Source organism: Spodoptera frugiperda, chromosome 24, assembly GCF_023101765.2.
Source record: "Spodoptera frugiperda isolate SF20-4 chromosome 24, AGI-APGP_CSIRO_Sfru_2.0, whole genome shotgun sequence".
In the NCBI taxonomy this organism is placed as follows: Eukaryota; Metazoa; Arthropoda; class Insecta; order Lepidoptera; family Noctuidae; genus Spodoptera; species Spodoptera frugiperda.
Genome location: NC_064235.1, coordinates 164,862 through 180,596, shown reverse-complemented (window position 1 = coordinate 180,596; position 15,735 = coordinate 164,862). Strand labels below are relative to the sequence as shown.

General features: G+C 39.8%; 1 protein-coding gene across 11 annotated transcripts in view; it reads left to right on the top strand.

Moving 5' to 3' along the window:
- The window catches only part of LOC118278690 (uncharacterized), a 104,074-nt gene that overhangs the window by 19,603 nt on the left and 68,736 nt on the right, over window positions 1–15,735 (top strand). For all 11 annotated transcript variants that reach the window (XR_007706841.1, XR_007706845.1, XR_007706843.1 and 8 more), the window contains exon 2: window positions 7,724–7,778. The gene's annotated coding sequence lies outside the window, so the exon portion shown is untranslated. The remainder of the gene's footprint in view (window positions 1–7,723; window positions 7,779–15,735) is intronic.

Genomic DNA, 15,735 nt, shown 5'->3' with positions numbered 1-15,735 from the left:
ATTTGTCTGATGAACTTTAACCAGACTAAAATTCTCTCTACACACACCACTTTCCATTCCTTCATTAACGAAAATTCTATAAATACGCCGAACTAATGGATGATCACGCTCTGTAAACATAGGGAATGTATCGGCACTGTTCCGCCGTAAGTGAACCTCCCATCTAGAGGGAACCCCGTGTAGTGAGGAGTCTATAAATAGCGGTGACTATGTAGGTAACCGACTTTGCAACGTTGGTTTAACCGATATACTGGACGCGAGAGCGGTACGGGAAGTAAGAGGGTTATGGAGTTTTGTCGGTTTGGGAATTTGTTTTGGTACGAGTCATTAAAGGTTTTGGGTGTTTTAGTTGGAATTTGTTAGTTTTTTTTTATAAGGTAAGCCGGTAAATGAGCGTACGGATCACCTAAGCAAACAGTGCTACCGGAGCTCCTTTCGGACTGCCTAGCGGGCTAGCGAGAATAAGAACGGGATGGTTTTTAGTCAGTAAGAGTCTGAAACTCCCTCTTAAGTGGCTAATGCCTCGCCCAAGTCATTGGATGATTTTCCTTCCTTAAAAAAACCCCAATCGGTCCCGCTCATAGACGCCCCGAAACACCAGACAAGCACCAAGCGTAACAAGTGCGATGCAGGAATTTGAGAATTGTTGGAGATTTGGGGAGGAGGGTAATTGGGCCACCGAGAATTGATTAATTTTATAAGTTTGTAATAGTAAGTAATAGCTAATGTAAAGATCTTCTCATTCTGTTGTCAGATTTATCGATAGACATTTTATTGTAAAAACAGACTCTCACACTATTGTGTATAGAAGACATAGCTATGGTCAAATTATCATTTTCTTTATTAAAAATGGGTCATATAAAGCGGCATGTCACTGTAAGGGAAGTCATTATATCCGACTTTTTTATAAAGAATTTTATATGAAAACCAAACTTCGTCATGCAATTACGTTATAATAACCGGTTGGTCAATATAGGCGGAGTCATAATAAACGGATTCTTCTGTATATTAATTGTAACCTTTGAAGTAATAAGTAACTTCTTGGTATGATGATGCTAACCAGAACAGAAACCACAATGCGTCAACTAGAATCATCAATCAAGAATCGAAGCTTCTTTACATACTTCTTTAGCTTCCATCACATTCAATACTTCTGCTTATGACTAAGTGCTTATCGACTTGTCGGCTCAAGTTCTATTCTCTACTCAACCAAACTATTATTATTGAATAACTCATGAACATTGTAAAATGATTCAACATGGGTGACATAACTGAACACCGCATACTTCTTCACATTACCAATAGAAACACAAGTGGTTCTGTTATCAGTAGCCGTGTATCTCAAAGAAAATACAGAGTGCTTCGGGCGTCGGCCGGTCGGTGATAAGATAGCCATCGCTTATAGATAGCTGTTGCTTGTTGTAGGGTAAATGGCACTGTAGTTGGACTACTGATTAGATGGCGAACATTTTTTTGGTGATTTGAATGATTGCGGTTTTAAAATTTTATGCTAGGTGACTAAGCGTGGCAGTTATGTCATATTGTGGCGATATGGCAAGTGATAAATGACAGAAGCCGCACATAGACTATCGACGAGCAAATCAACGGATAACGTCATAAAATCATACATCGCACATGCGAATAAACATGGATAGACAATCCCAACGAACTACAGTTGGGCGGATAGCCCGCCAGGCATGATCACCTCGGCTGGTCGGAGGATCCTCCTTTTCTTAGGGAACTTTAATCACTGTTCCCTAAAATATAGTAATTCCTGTCTTTAAGTGGGAGGCAATAGTGGAAGTATACCAGCTGATGATGATGCATAGGTTCAGACGAATTCAAAGAGTTCTTTAAGCTTTCGATCTGCTAGTTACGAAGTTATAAAAAAATCGAATAAGTTGTCTAAAAACAAAGCAGGTATCAAACTCAGCGGTGTGTAGAGAACAAATGTCAGTCGCTCCATTTTACATACTGAGATTCAGTCGAATCTACTTTATTACTAGTTATTCCAAAATTAGTTGGAGAAGGGCCAGAAAATCCTCCACTTTGGTATAATAGCTCTATTTTAGTGAGACAAGCGATTCAAAGGATATACGATACCCTTCCAATCTGTAGACACTGCGCCCCCTAGTCTTGGGGGAGGGGAGGGGAGGGAGGCTCCCCTAACGCGATATTTATGTCTTTGTTTGTTTCTTCTGTTTTTATTATAGCTATTTAATTTTCCTTATAAGTAAAGTAGGTATAAAGTAAATGTTGTATGAATGTTTATGAGACTATGTAAGATTCGTAGCAATTGTCTCTGCCTACCCCCACGGGAGACGGAGCTGCGGACTACCTAGCGAGGTTACCGTGGCTCCGGCTCGACAAGCAGGAGTAGGAACGGGGTGGTTTTTAGTCAGTAAGAGTGTGACACTCCCTCTCGCATCGCCGTAAGAAGGCATTGGACGATTTTCCTCCCTAAAAACGCCCCGAGAGACAGGCGTGAAGTTATGTATGTATGTATGTTTATTGTGATTAAATTGAGTCAGTCAGATGTATAAGTAAGAGAGAAATTATGATGCGTGGAGTTGTATAAATATTATAGGTGTATGTTTGTGTTTGTGATTGACAGTAAGTCATCGTGCAATCAGCCACGTTCTGTCCACTGCGCAGACAATCCTCCCCCAATGACGGTGATTGCTTACCATCAGGTGATACGTCGGCCCGTTTACCGGCTTATATGTACCATAAAAAAAAACGTATGTTGAACGGCTGACTACAGTGACGCACACCCTACAATACTTATCAATTACGTTGACAAGTTATCAGGCCGTTTTTTTCAGGCCATTTTCTACTGCTATGCAGCTTTCTTTTGTATTTCATTGTATTGTAGACGCATCGATAAGATATACATACCTTATCAGTCAGTAGAGGAGATATTTTCGGGTATACACGATACATGTCACGCATTTGAACGTATACTAAAGGAGGATGCAAATCCTGGTCCCACCTTCCAATAGCTATGTGTATTACATCGTGTGATAGGTAATTTTGAGCTGGATAAAAGTTACTATGGCGCCAAGTTCCAAATCTTAGTCCGTTTAAAGTTATTCTTTATTAACACATTGAACGCCGTGGTGGTCACCGGTGACCGACGTTAGCGGAGGATTTGCCTTCAACAGTTTTTTTTTGGCAGTCAAAGACTTAAACATGGTAGTTTTATACCTAAGACAAGCAATTATTTGCTTAAAAGGTGATAATAAAAATATTTAACACACATAGCTTTTGGAAGGTGGGGACCAGATTTCATAGAAATCCCTGCATCATCTTTTATTTGGGAAACTTTGTACGCCTGCTGCTCGTCTCCTATTGATCGTAGCGTGATTGTGATTTGTAGTTTATAACCTTCCTCATTAAATGGACTATCAAACACAGATATTTTAAATTCGAAACAGCAGTTTATGAGATAAGCGCGTTAACAAACTCTTCAGCAAGGATTTAATTTGATAGATTGGGTTAGTTTGACTGATAGAGATGAAAGATTCTATCCAAAAGATCGATTGTTAAGACTGACCGTAAATCCACCATAGGGATGATGACGGGGTATGAAAATTAAAAATCTATTTAATCCGTCAATTAGGTAATGAAAAAATATTAGACGATATAAGATAATAATACTTAGATAAAAACTAATCAAAGTTTCGGAGTGGGAGCAAAAACTTCATTTCTACGTACACAACGTATCTAGAAGTGATCGTAGAAGTGACGACACGCAATATTTCAAATCGATATATCTTCGAAAGTATTTGTTCCTATAAGAATATAAAATACGTGTGTAATGTTTTAAAATGATCTACAAGACGGACTTTAAAATAGTCTTCTATCCTATTCGAGGATTAATATCTCGAAAAAATAAGCGAAACCCAGTTCCGGCGATTTAGTCGGATGATTTAATGTTAGCCACGAGCACGAGTGGCTGATATCATACGGCGTGTACTCATGCTGTATAGGTACTGTACGGCGCCCGAAATAGAACTAATATACTTCAAGGTCGTCCCTATATGGATTACACGCGTGTATTAAGACTACCAGGCCTCTAATGTTGTAGGAGATAGGAATGTGGATTGTGGACATCCTAGGACCTAGGATAAGCTAAAACTCTAGTGTAATTAACACGTAAACTGCCACCTCCACTAACGTAGCTCACCGGTGACCTACGTTAGTGGACGATTTGCCTTTAACAATTTTCTGATGGCAGTTAAAACTTTGAAACTAATCCTAACTGCTTATATTATGTCGGAGCTGCGGACTACGTAACAGGTTGACCGGGGGTCCGGCTCGAAAAGCAGGAATAGGAACGGGGTGGTTTTTAGTCAGTAAGAGTCTGATACACCCTCTCGCTTCGCCCAGGAAGAAGTCATTGGGTCATTGATTTTCCCCCTTTGAAAAGAAACTATTTATTTTAAAAGTGGTTTTACTATATTAAGGCAAAATATAATATTAGTGGCGCAAGTTCGTGAGTCACGGTCAAAAGGATGGTGATTTGTATTACAAATCATGATCAAACAATTACAAATTTTGTAACAGCGGTAGATTATAATGTGGAATAGCACATAGAATATTTTTTATTCAACTGGTGCTGCTGATGTCTTTGGGTTGCTGAAAAATGAAGATGCAAAGTGTCACTTTTGTCAAAAACAAAATATAAATCATTGTCATACACGCAGTCCTGTAGTTTAACGCATTGATGGACAGACATTCAGTGTAATGTATAATGTATGCTTCATTCATAAGTCTGTGCTGAGAGCACGCGATGTATTGCAAGGCAGTTTTCATCGTGGATTATGTATGTTAGATATCATGAAGGAAAATGGTTTCTGCTGTTCTGGTTAGGTGTAAAGAAGGAACATTTTTTTCATCATCAACAGCCTATAAGTACTGATGACCAAAGGCCTCTTCTCACACGGAGAAGGTTTGAGTATTAATCACCACGCTCGCTCAATGCGGGTTGGCGATTTCAAACTTATAGTTAGAAATTATAAGCCCAGGTTTTCTCACGATGTTTTTCTTCACCGTTTGTCAGTGGTGTCTAAATAATCTTAGAAAGTACGTATAACTCGAAAAAAGTCACATTAGTACTTGCCGTTGGTAGGTTTCGAAACCGCACTCTCATGCATGAGAAGCGGGCGTCTTAAACCTCCGGGCCGCCACAATTACGAGATTTTTCCATACCAATCTGATACTTACTCTCCCTGCTCAAAATGTGGAATTCAAAAAACCGCTCGCAAATGTAATCTCCCATTGTTAGCCCGTGTAAAGGGAGTAGCATCAGAGGTCAGTCCCCCGCCGGGCACAGAGCGGGCCTATGTAAATACAAGAACGTATCGAATCAACATACAAAACTCATTTGTGCCAGTTTCCAAGGCTGGCGAATAAAAAATTGAATGACTCATAATCACTATGAGCTTTTTACTCATCCGTTCTGCTCTAGATGTCGTGTGACGTCATTGCCATCGGGCCGTGACGCGATCGGCACAGTTCGGCCACAATCGGCCATTGTCGGAGCGGCTGCGCCTACGATTGTTGTACAGATTTTGGAGATGCGTTTCTTTGAATTATTCGTATCAATGCACATTGGGGCAGTTATCTGATTTAGTGGAATTATTTGGTTAAGCCCTCTTATGTAGAGGAGGGCTATAGTCCTATAAAGTACTCTCGTGGACCGATATATGATGATTCAGTTGTATATGGCATAAATGATAAATGATATTTATTTTTGCAAATAGGTTACAATGTAACACTTTTACACGTCAATCTCTTAAATAACTAGATGAGGCCGGCATTTCCTATCGGACTACTCTGAGAAGAAATGCCGAAACAAACTCAGAGGTTGTAGTCTCTTTTAAAGTCTAGACAAAATCAATTAAAGATGTCGGAGAACATAGGACCTGGGACCTGCTTCAGTTTGTGATGATATCCACTGTGTGGATGACAGTGGTTGGATGCGAAGAGCTGAAGATTGAGCTCAGTGTCGTGCTATGGATAATGATCCAGTTGTGTTCGAATGTAATGGAAAATATGTGAGATGGTAGGAGATGAATTATGGTGGACACACACACACTACGTCACGCCTTTTATCCCCAAAGGGGTAGGCGGAGGTGCACGTTACGGCACGTAATGCCGCTATGCAATGTACACCGACTTTTCACCATTTGTGTTATAAGTCCCATGTAATAGGGGTGAGCTTATTGCCATATCCATCCAACCATTATGGTGGGGACTAGTTAGTAAATAGGTTACCTATATACTTATATAGATGTTCTGCGCGTTAAGTTCGTATAAATGAGTTCATGGGTTCCTCGAAAGAGTGTTTTTAATTATGTTTCACCGACATTTGTTGGAAGATCCATTGATGGAATTAACCTCTTTAGAGAATATAGGAAATACGCAGAACGTAATGACTCTGTATTTTTGTCCCATCATCATCAGCCGAGAGACGTCTACTGCTGAACAAAGGCCTCCCCCTTAGTCCTCCATTTGTCCCATAGAATACAGAAACTATAAAACGCTATGCACTACGTTCCTTGCACACTTCTTTAGCTTCTATTCATACAATATCTTCCATCTCGTTCCCAATTCCCAAATCTCCAATCCCTAACCCCTAAAGAGCCTTCAATGCATTTGTAACTCTTCTAGTGTTGCGAGCGTTCATGGGCAGCGCCGATTGCTTACCATCAGGTGATCCATGTCTGCTCGTACAAGCCGGCCTGTTTTATTCAGATTTCTTTTGAACGTGAAGCCATTTCCTAAAACACTAATGTTTATTTACTATTTGATGACCGATGTGTCATCATTCCAAAGAAAGTGCCAACAGTTTCCTAAGAACACTACATTTGCTTACAAACGTCCTCGTTTCCAGGTACCCACCTAATTGTATTGCTAATTGTGTAGATCGCATAGTGAGCGATGTGCGCGTGATTCATCCCGGTCGATTCTGTTGATAGTGGAAAGTGGGCTCTTTAATGTTTTGCAAGAGTTGCTTACTTTTAGATTTTAGTAGTTACTGTTTTTTTTTTGGATGGGTGTTTGCAAGCGTTGTTTCACGTCGGTTTTCTGTGAGGCTGTGGTATCCTATACGTGCCTAAGCATGGTTCTCCCACACTTGATTTATTTTTAATACTGAATTTGACAGAGTATAGCGAAACAAAAACTGACGAAAGATGTGTCTCCTGCATCACTACATAGTACAAAAGATAAAACAAAGTCGCTTTCTCTGTCCCTTTGTATGCTTAAAACTTTAAAACTGCGCAACGGATTTTGATGCGGTTTTTTTTAATAGACAGAGTGATTCAAGAGGAAGGTTTAACATAACAGGTTTGTATAACTAGCTTCCGCCCGCGACTCCGATTTATGCCCAGGATAATAAGGTGTAATTATACCAAGTTTCATTGAAATCGAACCGTTAGTTTTCACGTGATGCCTGAACATACAGACAGACAGACAAAAAATGTTTTATCATCAAATATTTAGGTTTGGTATCGATCCAGTAACACCCGCTATTTTTTTTTTTTTATTTTAAGTGTACAGAATTGACATTTCTACAGATTTATTATAATTATGTATAGATACATGCATAATATATCACCACTGCACCCATGCAAAGCTGGGGAGGGTCGCTAGTAATAATATGATAAAATGACTTATTACCATCAAACTAAAGTCTAATTTTGTGTTGTTCCAGAGTCGTGCATGACTCCAGGCAGAGTGCAGAGTTACAGCTCGTAAAGGTCTATTAAGTGAGTACAGTTTTATTGTCTTCTCTATTAATATACGGCGGTACAGTGTGGCGCCACCATATTACTTTATTACTTTACTACTTACTAGCTTTGAAGAGTGACTGCTTGTAATGTGAAGAGTATGTTAAGGCGAAGTTATCAAAGGAAGATAAGTCTTTGAGAATAATGAAATATTTGTTCACGGAAAGCATATTTTGGAAATTATAACTTATTTTGTAACTAATTTTAGCGGTGCTAAGGGTGCTTTTCCACAAGAGATGTGCTATGCTACGTTGCTGTGGATGCGTTTGGCTTCCACTAATCATGTTTATTGGTACATATAGCTTAGCAATGGTGGAAAAGTGTTCAACTATGATACGTTTTGTGAATGGTCTGCGCATCTTCCTCGTGCTACTTTGCGGCGGCACATCTTACTTGCACAGCTACATAGCTTAGTGTCATTAGAAACGGTCACTTACGAGTAGTTTCACAGCTTAGCTATAACATCTTCGTAGCATAGCTACGTATCTCATTTATGGTGGAAAAGCACCCTAATTCATCGTCAGCTTTTTTAGATTCAACACAAATTTTAGTGCCTTGAAGTTCAGGGCACTGTTAGCCTACCATTTAGGTTTAGGGTCTGAACGCCTTGAAGCAGTGTTATAGTACTAGGTCATACTTTGACGAGATTTTCAATAACAACATAAAGTCTCAGTAATCATTAAATGTCTCTGTAGTAGCAAGTCGTCATCTTATTTACTTTTAAAACGTGGAAATTAAAAAAAAGTAATGCTCGCGGACAAACGTCTGCAAACCGCAGTAAACGTAGTATCGATTGCGACAGGTCGGCGTCGCGTCGCCACAGACCAAACTGTTTCATTGATGTAGTGTAGACTGGTAGATGCGGCGGGTTTCATGCCTAGTCGCGTAGACATCTTTTGAGGGTGAACTTTTGTTGTTGGTTTTATTTTTATTGATGGTGTTTTAAATTGGAGTTAGGGGATTAGGGGAGATTTCTTGTGTTTTAAAACGGTTGTTTTAAAAATGGGCTGATTATTCATAAATTATTGTAGTATATGAGAGTAATTTAAGTTGAAAGTTGTAGTTTTCCGCGTGATTGAGTTAATACGACCTGTTATGGTTTACATTTGTGACCTGTTTCGAATTATAAGGGTTATAAAAAGCTCATAGCTATGTAACCTACTACTAACTACAATTTCTAAAATCAAAGTATTTTCAAAGTCAAAGATTTCGATTAATCCTTAGACACTTTTAAACTGTCCGTCAGTGAAGCTAGGTGCTCGTTCCAAAGTGTAGCTTTGAATGGAGAATGAGCAAGAAATACCATCGTTACTCTTTTAAAAAATATATTTATTTTTTATAATATCATTGATGACTGAACTGAACTCCACCTATTTTTGAAGGTTCAGACGTTTTGTTTGTAGCTACAGTCTTTCTGTTGCCTTCTGATTACACAATTACGTATTCCGCACCCGCCCGCACTCCCCACAACTTCAAAATCATGTCACGTCTGCACCAAAAAACGCAATCTTTGACAATCTCCCCCTTGGTTCGTAACGAAGCTCTGTACAGTCAAGTTTTTATAGCAGCTCAATAGGTAATGGGCGAGGGGGTGTAGCATTGGATGCACGTCACATCAACGTATACCATCAAATATGTATTAATACATTTTAATTTCAACTTTATGCCTTTGGTTATAAAGTTGAAAATCGTTTTGGCAGATGACGGTTACTGGTTGCATGTCAATCTGTCTATTTCGTCAAAGTGTAATGGATTTTAAGCTTTATGGATTTGGTAATAAAGTTGTAAATCGTTTTGGTAGATAGCAGGTAATTGATAGTACTGGTATTGTGTGGAGTAGGAATAATATTAGTGTAAGGAGTATTTCTTTTTAACATTCCCCCACACTAGGATTTTCTCCTGTGTCGCGGGTGCGTTTACAAACATACAAGTTTACAAACACATGACACCCAGACCCGAAACAACAATTTGTGGATCATACAAAGAATTGCTCCGTGCGGGAATCGAACCCGCTACACGTTGCGCGGCCATCGCATCAACCGTGCAGTCATTAGTCTTAGTTTACCCTAAACCAATCTGCCAATAGGATTCTGAACTCTTATACCTTTGTAATAAAGTCGTAAATCGTTTTGACAGATACCTATCTCACTAGATTGGTAGAGGGTTGCAAAAATAGTGCAACGAACGGAAAATTGGTTGTTCAGACACCATTGAATTTTAACATAATAATCTATAGCAACATCTGTCAGTAGGAATCTGAACTCTATTCCCTTAGTAATAAAGACGAAAATCGTTTTTGACAAGCGAGTAGCTTATAGTTCGAAGCTAGGAATAATATTAGTGCAATGAATATTGGTTGCATGTCAAGCTATACTGACCCGTCAATAGGATTTGCAACCTTATTGCTAAGTGATAAAGACTTAAATCGCTTGGCAATTTGTAGCATGTTGATATGCTGTGTCCTATACGTATCTGTGTATAGGATTTTCAACCTTATAGTTTTGTGATAAGGTTTAAAATAGATTTGATGTGAAGTAGTTTTGTAGACTACCCTCCATTTGTTGAAGTGGTGTGGTGTGACGCAATTAGTGCCAAGTCTTTGAGTTTCGATTCCCGACTGGTGTAGTGTTTTGTTAAGTCAAGTGTGGTGCGAAATGAGCGGAGTTTTTTTCAATTGAGTGAGTTTTTTTTATTAGAACTTGAGACGGGATATTTACCATGTTTATTTATGTCTATGAGTTTCCGATATTTCGGCACTGTTGCAAGCGCCATGATCACGGATGATCAGTTCACTCTTGTCATACTATTATTGACTAAAAACCACCCCGTTCCTACTTCTGCTTTTCAAGCCGGAGCCTGGTAAACCCGGATCAAGTATCAGCCCTATTGAGCCCCATCTGTGGTAGACAGATGGCTCTATGAGACAATAAATCAACAATACAATAAACTATAACAAATAAATAATAATTACATGAACAATCAGCTCGTCACACAATCGTCCTCACAGACTACTAAGACATAATAATAAAATATATTACACACACATTAACGATAATTAACTCTCTAACAAACTGCATTCAAATTTAATTACAACACATAAACACTAAACACGTCCGCTCCCTACAACCGCCGATCAATGAATGCGCGATTGTGTTCGAAATTCAAAATTCCGAATTCGTAATACCGAATTGTAATTTGAAAATAGAACGCAACGTGTTCTATTTATGAGTTTTATATGCGTTATTTAGTAATGGCGTCCGTCTGTTGTTGAAATGTTGTAAAATGTCGATAATTTCGATTATAGTACGCAGTATTGATTGTGGTTTGCGCGTTTTGTAATAAATGTTACGTAATATCGTTAAATTCATGTAATGTACTAGTATTCTGTTGCTGATGTAGGTATCTTAGATCTTAAGAATCTGTTTGGCTTCCACCAATTTATATTTGTACTCGAATATACTCGAGCTGCGCATCTTCTTCGCACAACTACATAGCTTAGTATCAGTGGAAACGGTCACATAGTTTCACAGCTAAGCTATAACATCTTCGTAGCATAGCTACATCAATTACATCACACACAAAAACACCGTTACAATACATACACACACAAACACATACATTATGCAACAGACAGACACACAGACACATTAGGAAGCTACCAGCCACACGGCGAGGCAGGACGCGGTCAATTACAGCGCGGATACAGTGCGGGGGGGCGCTGTATCCGCGATGTACTGTGTGCGGTGTATATGGAGCGGTTTGGAAGTACTCTGTATCGGGGTATTTGGGGCATTGTAATAGGTTAGGGATATGACACCTGTTTGTTGGGAGACAGGTGTTTGTGAATTTTGTGTCAGTAGGGGTAGTTAGGTTGCGTTGGAGGGAATAACAAGTATTGTTGTTGTCATTATAATAATAAATCTTTATTCAAAGCAACAAGACTCAATGGGTTAGTAACAATATTTACTTAAATCTACATTGGTAACGCAACGCAACGTCACACCTTTTATCCCCGAAGAGGTAGGCAGAAGTGCACATTATGGCTAATGCCGCTATACACACTTTACACAATTTGTGTTATAAGACCCATGTAATAGGGGGTGAGCCTATGGCCATATACTGGACACAATTCCAGAGTCTGTGATACTACTGAGATTTTTTTAGAAAAACCGAAAAAAGCTCAGTTATACAGTTTTTATTGGTAGAAGTGTAATATTCACTGGTCGCCAATTACATAGGTAGCATGAGTCAAAATGTCAAACCACAGAGTGCCATTCTACTTTCTAGACACTGCGCTAAGGATTTAGTTTTTTAATGGGAAATGTACACATGAACCGGCCGGCCGGCCTCATCTAGCTATTTGAAATATTGACGTGTAAAAGTGTCATTTTATAACCTATTTACAGAAATAAATATCATTTATAAAAAACAGACAATAGCAAGTGATGACAAGCTGTTAAAAATGTCTACGCTCTTATTTTGAGAGTCTTAGACATTCATATGACTGCCTCGTTGGTCGAGTGGTCGCTAGTGCGACTGCTGGTCAAGAGGTCTCGGGTTCGGTTCCCGGGTCGGGCAAAGACAGTTGGACTTTTTTCAGTTTTTTTTTTCGAACATTTCTCAGTAGTAGCACGGAGTGTGGAATTGTGCCCAGCATATGGTAATAGGCTCACCCACTATTACATTGGACTTCACAAAACAAAACAAATGGTGAAAAGTGAGTGTACATTGTGTAGCGGCATTATGTGCCGTAATGCACCTCTGCCTACCTCTTCGGGGATAAAAGGCGTGACGTTCTGTTGTTGTCATATACATTCGAAAGTTCCACTTTAACACTCTATGCTATGCTCTTTCAACCGACCGCTCGACAAACAAGATACTCGATACGCAATTAAAACATAATATTTTAATTCAAGTGCCGACACGACCAGGATCCACGCTCCCTTGGTCATCGCCATCATTAAACGGTGACATAAATAATATAACACATAAATGCATCCGTCAGTTGGCATTTATATACGAAACCATTGATTACTGCACATCCGTAATTAATATTTATATGGGCTTCTCTCCGGTGGTGTTATGTAATAGGGATGATGACGGGGTATGAAAATTAAAAAATTATTTAGTTCGTCAGTTAGGTAATGAAAAAATATTAGACACGTATTTTTTTATTTTGTCATATAACATAACAATACTTAGATAAAACGAATCAAAGTTTAGGAGTGGAGCAAATACGTCGTTTCTTTTTAGAATAATGTTGTCAAAAGTCACGTCCCGCGATATTTCAAATCGTTAGTATTTGTTTCCGTAAGAAAACAAAAAATACGTGTCTAATGCCTTAAAATAATCTACAAGACGGATCAGTGCCACGATGGTAAGCATGATTGGTGCCTGTGATTGGTGCCTATAGCTGTACACCGCTCATATAAAGCCGGGTCCAGACGAGTGTACACGTGTAATGTAATCCACCGTGTAATGTAACACGAATTCTTCAGCGCGAGTGTTACATGTAATGCTCGTACTGCCGTCCACACGTAGAATTCGTGTTACATTACACGGTGGATTACATTACACGTTACACTCGTCTGGACCCGGCTTAAGCTTGTATCTACCGGAGGACACAGACTCCGGCAAAGAATTACACTCCCTAGCAGTTCGCACAAGGAAGCTCGAAGCAAGCGCTTCGTGCGAGTGGGTGGGATATCCACCATGAAGCGGTGACGCCTCGCCGATTGTCTTGTGGTTCGATGATGGAAAGTGAGTAGAGGGACTCACGTTGTGCGAGTTCGACCTCAACTCTTTTTGTGATGAAAAGGCATTCGCTATAAGCCTTTTAAAAGGCCAACAACGCACCTGTGACTACTCTAGTGTTGGGTCTCCTCTAGTGGGCGGCGCTGCTCGTTTACCATCAGGTGACGCGTCATGCTCGTTTGTCACCTATTCCATAAAAAGCCAATTATTGTATTATTGAGAAAACACAACATAAAGAAAGTGTTACACATATATAAATAAGTAATAAATAAATTACAATATGTATAAGACTTGTATCTCCGGCGCCGGCGGCCGACTTATCTTATGAATATGTTAATGAATTGTCACTTCGCGCTCTGTCCGCGCCACTGACGGCGGGTAGCGTGGCGATATTACGTTTATTTTTTATGGTATAAGCCGGTAAACGAGCAGATGGATCACCTGATGGTAAGCAATCGCCGTCGCTCATGGACACCCGAAACAACAGAAGCGTTACAAGTGCGTTGCTAGCCTTTTGGGGGTTAGGAATTTATGGGTTGTTGGGAAATCGGAGATTAGGAAGAATGGGAACAGGGCCTCCGGTAACCTCACTCACACAACGAAACACAACGCAAGCGTTGTTTCACGTCAACCTAATAAATGGATCCGGAACTGCGGATAACCTAGCGGGTTTTCTGGTTTAAAGCAGGAATAGGTACCGGGTGGTTTTTGGTCAGTAAGAGTCTGACACTCCCTCTCGCCTCGCTCAAGGCGAGAGAACTCAAAAACCCCAATATCAGACAAGTGTCCATCATCTGCGAAAGTAAAAATTATCGAATTGACTTTCTAAAAGGTTAGTTTTAAATGCACGATGTATAAATAGTTCATTCCACTTCGAAGGGCAAAGCTAATTGTCTTTAGGTGCCCCTTCCGACCTTGGAGCCCTGCTCCAAATTGGGCCTATATATATCATTACGATGCATGATAGATAGCGCGAAGGTCGCCGTCCACCAGCGGAGTCAAGTGCCAATTAATATAATCATATTGAAGTATTTTAATAGTTGATATTGGTAGTTAATTGGTTCATCGATTATCTATTAAGTATGTAGATTATGCTGTTATAGTCATTTGATAATGGTGGTCTTCTGTCGGATGGTTGGTTCCATGTGAGACTTGCATCTGATTACTGGCTTCAATTTCTCGCACTTGAGAAAAGTACAATGTACCGAATTTTTTTTTTGTTTTTTAATGGGGATAATCTTGAGCGAGGGGTAGTGTCAGTCTCTTATTGACTAAATACCACCCTGTTTCTACTCCTGCTTTTCGAGCCGGAGATCCAGTAAACCTGTTAGGTTGTCCGCAGCTCTGTATCAGGTATCAGTCCCACTGGGCCCCATCTGTAATGGTCTGTTGGCTCTTCGAGGCATGTTCGGAACTGGACGCGCTGTGCGCTCTGGTCTGGTTCTGGTAGAGCGGCGAACAACCCTTGCTTGCCGTTCGTAAACCTCATCCAATAGAATGTTTTACTACTACACTATTAATTTGTGGTGCACGTGAATAGACGTTCACCATACTAAACTCATTTCAAATGAAAATTGTCAGCTAAAACATACTTATATTTCAAGGACTAAATCAACAAGTTAAAATAAACAGTTAATATAACCAATTTCCTTTCCGCCGCGAGTGCGCCCCCGCCCCACGCTCTGTTAAACCTGACATTGACATCAATTGCCATGACATCACGATGACATAACACATATAAACAATATGTGTGACACTCAGACAGCCGGTGGACCACAGTATGTCACTCGGATAGATATTTTTGGGTTTGAAATGTAGAAATCTTTGATAAGGCACTTACATGTTTTAATGTTACTTGATTTGGAGCCATTGATAGACGCAGCAAAGGACTCGGAGACAAATTCTAAGTTTGATCCTACCCAAAAAGTAAAAAAAAACCAATTTTTTTTCGTAAAAAAAAAAAAAACGTTGCCCCACATTAGGATTTTGTCCTGTGTCGTGGGTGCGTTTACAAACATACCATTTCACATACACATGACACCCAGACCCGAAACAACAATTTGTGGATCACACAAAGAGTTGCTCCGTGCGGGAATCGAACCCGATACACGTTGAACGGCAGCCAGTTGCCCAGGCACTGCGCCAACCGTGCAGTCAAGTCAATTTACTCCCTTCTTGAAAT